We start from the raw sequence: 5841 nt of genomic DNA, 5'->3' as shown, positions 1-5841 counted from the left end.
GCTGGCCGGGCGCCGCCCGCCGCCCGCCCCTTTCCCAGCTCGCGGGGGCGGCCTCCGCGCCCACCTTCCCGCGCCTTCGCAGTTCCGGACCGCCAGCCGCCTCCTCTCCGGCGTTGCTGGGCGAGGCTGCCGTCGACCACGACGACGGCAGGGGCCAGTAGGGGCACAGAATAGTGCCCGGCGCCGGGTAAGGTGATCCGCGCACGTGACTGGGGAGTCCTTAGTCCAGGCTTCGCCACCCAATTCCTGCCTCCCCGCCCCTCCCCAGCCAGGAGAAGGCTATCCCGGGTTAATCTCCAGCCTCCGCAGGAAAGGGACTCGGCCTGTGGCACGGCGCGCTCGCCCGGGGTTACCTGAGCGGAGGAGGCCGGCGCGCTCGCCCGGGGTCCCGGAATGCCCAGTGGCTCCTTGGGCACAGCAAGCCAAACGCGCCCGAGTTGAATCTCGGGTAGACTTTTTTTGTGACTTTGTGCAAAGCTCATTTGGTTTATTCGGGACTCGGGGTCATCATGTGAAACTGGGCATGTCCAGCCGCGGAAGTGGGGTCCCAACCAGGCTGGGTTCGCGCAACGTGGACTCCGCTAATTCAGAGTGTTGGCGGAAAAGACGTCGTCCTGGCAGAGGTTTCATTCTGTTTCCAGGACTCCACTTGCTGAAGGAGCATAGGAGGGAATGCTTCTGGGGTTAATGGCTGGCAAATTGTGCCCTATTACTGCCTGGCTAGAGAGCACCCCCCCCCCCCCCAAACAACTTGGTTGGTCTCAGAAAGCTGGGCAGTGTTGGATCTGGGTAGCACTTACTGTAGGTGGGAGACCACCCGGTGATCCCAGAGTTCTCAGTTAAATGTTTCCAGATGGAGCCAGTAACAGACCATTTGCATTTCATGCCATGGAAAACTGGCTCTGGAATCAGCACAGACAAACTCAACTTGAGGGAGATACTACTTTAAGCCCTCTTTTTAAGTGAGAGAAAGCTCCAGATATTTTGGACTTCAACTCCTGGAACCAAAAGTAAGAAACTGGCTGTGTTCATGTGACCTAGTTAACCTACATCCTGAATTAACTCATTTTCTGGGATTATAGAACACATTGAATTTACCAAAACAGCTAGGTTGGCACAACAGATGAAGCCACTGGGAAAAAAAATCCCTAACAAAGTTAAAACTAACCAAGTTGAACATAATGTGTGAATGCAGCTGTTAGGCCTTTTACATAACTTATTCAGGTTGTTGTATGAACAAAACCTTTTGGAAGTGAAGGGCAGTTGATTGCTTACAATTGTGTAGCATAAGTTGTGCTGACTTTAAACAACACATCATGTCTGACAGTCATAGTGCAAACCAATTTCCTGAGTTTGCACAATATATTGAACCATAAATAAATGATAGAGTGGTTTTGAGCCACACACACTAAGCTTGAATGTACTTTCCTAATTTGTTTTTGTTTTCTGCTTTAATTATTTCCTAAAGAGAGATTAAAAGGAAAAGTCAGATAAATGGCAGAGCAATCAACCATAATTCTAAGGAAATATAACTGGCTAAACTTGTTGCAGTTGTGATGGGCAAGACCTTAATTATTGGCCTCTTCTAGTGTGTACCTGAGACTGTAAATGATATTTGCATATTGCCTGTACATTACAAGACTTTTCATAATAAAAATTCAACGCTTTATCTCCACATGGTATCACTGGGCACTCCCAGACTTGTATTGGTTTATGTGCAAGGTAGTCCATCCTGTTTTCTTGCAGCTTGATCCAGAATGAATGTCTCCTTTGCTTCCATCCTTACAGTCATCAACATCAGTTGGCAATCCACACTTCACTTCCCACGTGACTTTGGTGGTAGCAGGGAAGCTGTTGAGAAAGAACTTTTAATTCTGTCTTGCGTGGCCTTCACAAAATAAGATGGTCTTAGCACTATAAAATCTTCCAGTAGAAGCAAAACTGGGACCATATTCATGGTTTGAGAAGGAAGCCTGTGATGAGGATGTGAGGGGCAACTGAATGAGATGGCAAGTGCTGGGGTGGTGGTGGTGGTGTCTTCGAATGAATTGTACGCTTTCCTTAGAGGTCAGCTTTCTTTTTTTAAAATTGAATTTTATTCTATTTTCAAGATAAATAGATAAAAGCTAACAAAGAATACAGAAAGTAAAATAGAAGAACAAAGCAGAAAAGAGAAAAAGTAGAGTCAAGGGTGCAGAAAAAGAAGAGAAGAAAGAAAATACAGAAAAAGAATGACTCCTGACTTTCTTTGCTATAGATATAAGTATAGGTAAAGGTAAAGGTTTCCCTTGACATTAAGTCCAGTCGTGTCCGACTCTAGGGGGCAGTGCTCATCTCCGTTTCAAAGCCGAAGAGCCGGCGTTTGTCCATAGACACTTCCGTGGTCATGTGGCCGGCATGACTACACGGAACGCCGTTACCTGCCCGCCGAAGCGGTACCTATTAATCTACTCACATTGGCATGTCTTCGAACTGCTAGGTTGGCAGGAGCTGGGACTAGCAACGGGAGCTCACCCCGTCACGCAGATTCGAACTGCCGACCTTCTGATCGGCAAGCTCAACAGCTCAGCGGTTTAACCCACAGCGCCACCGTGTCCCAGTATACATTTACATTAAACTCTTACTTGAAGTTTACAATATAGCTTTCATTAATTATATTGTCCATTATTATTTCTAATAATCAGATAATTATAATTCCATTTTTTTCTGTTTCACGCAAAAAGTCCAAAAGGGATTTCCAGATAGTACTGAAAGTAGTCACTGTGTTTTCTCTAATCAAAGCTGGCAGCTTTGGCATCTCATTCATCTCATCTTCATCAACTTGACCATCCATTCTTCCATTGTGAGTAATATCAAATCTTTCCACCTTTGGGCATATAAAAGCCTAGCTGCTGTTACCAGGTCAGCTTTCTTGAATATTCTTCTAAGTAAGAAATTGGCATAGCAAAAAATGGACAGGAGCCATGTGCTTTTAAAATGTGTCTGAATTTTCTCTATTTAAGCTTCTAGTACGATGTCTCTGGGACATGGTGGCGCTGTGGGTTAAACCGCTGAGCTGCTGAGCTTGCTGATCGGAAGGTCGGTGGTTCAAATTCACGTGACGGGGTGAGCTCCTGTTGCTAGTCCTAGCTCCTGCCAACCTAGCAGTTCGAAAACATGCAAATGTGAGTTGATTAATAGGTACCGCTTCGGCGGGCAGGTAATGGCGTTCCGTTTAATCATGCCGGCCACATGACCACGGAAGTGTCTATGGACAAACGCCGGCTCTTCGGCTTTGAAACGGAGATGAGCACTGCCCCCTAGAGTTGGACATGACTGGACTTAATGTTAAGGGAAACCTTTACCTTTACCTATGATGTCTCTATATATTTATGAATATATTTATTTAAAAAGATGTTTTTCTAACGTATACGTTTCTAAAAATAATTTTTATTGAAGAAATTTTTGACAAAGTAAAAACCAGAAAAGAAAATAAAGATAATAAAGAAAAATAGTAAATAGTGAAAAAAGAAAAGGAAAAGAAAAATTATAAAGAAGCAGCTTCCAATCTTCTTGACAGTGGTTATAGGTACATTTATATTTTGCCCTCTCTTTCTAAGGTGACAACATAGTTTCCTTCTTTCCATAGTCTATCCTTTCTGCTTCTGGTGTGTAAGAGCAGAAATCTTCAAACTCATAAATCACAAGTTCATTTTATTCTTCTTTCAGCAAAAAGTCCATCAGGGGTTTCCAGTCACTGATAAATGTATTTGGTGATGTTCTTCTAATCAAACAAGTTAATTTTGCCATCTCTGCTAATTCTGCCATCTTCACCAACCATTACTCCATTGTGGGTATTTCAGAGTCTGTCTATTTTTGCGCATATAATAGTCTCGCAGCAGTAATCATATATAACAATAATCTTCCATGGCTCTTTTCTAATTGGCTGTCCATTAATCCCACCAAGAAAAGTTTTGGTTTTGGTTGAAGGTTGATCTTTAAAATTCTTTATATCATTATAGAATATGTATTTGAGCCCAGAAATTTCTGGTTTTTTTACAAGTCCACCAGGCATGATAAAATGACCTTTCGTGTTGTCCACATTTCCAACATAAATTTGAAGCGCCTTCAAATCGGGGGAGGTGGGCAGTAATATAAATTTAATAAATAGATAAATAAATAAATCATTTTTTCTGGAGTCATATACCAATGATACATCATTTTATAAAAATTCTCTTTTAGGTTGTAACAAAATGTAAATTTTAATTCTTTTAACCACATATTTTCCCACTGTTCCATCAGTACATTGTGTCCAAAGTTCTTAGCCCGTTTTATCATATAGTCTTTCACTTGTTCTTCCATTTCGAATTTCAGCAAAAGTTTATACATTTTAGTAATTATACGTTCATCATTTGTATATCGTTCAACTTCAAATTCTGTCTTCTGCTGCTCAATTCCAAATGTCCTATTACCTACCTCAGATCTTTCTCTTAACTGTGCATATGAAAACCACTGAAAATGAAATCCCTCTGCAGCCAATTGCTCTTTTGATTTCCTCGTATATTCTCCATATTGTTCTAACAACTCTCAATAAGTTAACTATTTTTCTTTACCTACTGTTTCCTTAATGTAAAATGCTTCTTGTGCTGAGACCCATAAAGGTGTTTTTAGGCACAGTCTGGGTTTATATTTGTTCCATATTCTCAATATGGCACTTTTAATATAACAGTTCTTAAAATCTACTGTAATGGTTGCCTTATTCTGACATACTCAGTCTCACAAGCAGGTTCTTAATGAAAACTGATTTATTGAAAGAATAGTGTGCAAATACAAAGAAAGCTGAGAATGAGCAAAAGCGCGCCAAATACAAACTAAAAACCCCGCTTCAATCCCGATCCCGCCCCTCGCCCCACCATAGCAACCACCCCCTCCCAGGTGTTGGTAACCGCTACACATCGGCCTGGGAAAGTAACCTTGAACACATGCAATAACCCAAACGTACATTCCTCAGTAACAGTAAGGAGATTACAGCCCGGCACGGCTGAAATTCTCCCCCCAGCAAATGACAGACATGGATCAGGAAATTGACATGTGAAACGTTACGATGTATCCAGACCATTGGAACGATGAACATGACATACCGCCCCCCCTTAAAGAAACTAAACTAAGAAGCAGGCTTATCAGAATAGGCAGTATGAAAACGGGTAATTAAAACAGGGGAGTTAACATCGCGGGCAGCAACCCACTCAGGATGAGGGAAATGTTTCCAACGGACAAGGTATTGCAGGGTAGAACGAAGTCGAGAATCAAGAATCTCCTTCACTTCAAAGTGCTGGCCATCAATCATAATGGGCGCAGGGGGTGAAGGCTGTGGGTGCCAGCGATGTGATTGGTGGAAAGGCTTGAGCAGGCTGCAATGAAAAACGGGGTGCAAACGTTTAAGATTATGAGGTAAATCCAACTTAAATGTAACAGAATTAATTTGTCCCACAATAGAAAAAGGGCCCACGAACTTGGGTGCCAACTTCTTTGAGCGTTGAGGGTATTTGATAAACTTGGTGGAGAGATAGACTTTATCCCCAACTTTGAAAGCTGGCTGTGGCGCCTGCTTGGTGTCAGCGTGGCGTTTGTAAGCAGCCTGGGCATCTGCAAGAGCCTGTTGGATTTTGGGCCAGGAGTCCCCCAGATGTGTTGCCCAATCCGTAGGGGACGAGGGGGGAGATGTTGGTTGAGGTAGCTCAGGAATGGGAACAAAATCCCGGCCAAAGACGGTACGGAAAGGGACTTGCCCGGTGCTTTGATGCACTGCGTTGTTGTAGGCGACCTCAGCAAAGGGAAGGAGATCGACCCAATTGTCCTGCT

Source organism: Candoia aspera, chromosome 3 (assembly GCF_035149785.1).
Source record: "Candoia aspera isolate rCanAsp1 chromosome 3, rCanAsp1.hap2, whole genome shotgun sequence".
Classification (NCBI taxonomy): domain Eukaryota; kingdom Metazoa; phylum Chordata; class Lepidosauria; order Squamata; family Boidae; genus Candoia; species Candoia aspera.
This window is presented reverse-complemented; position numbering follows the sequence as displayed.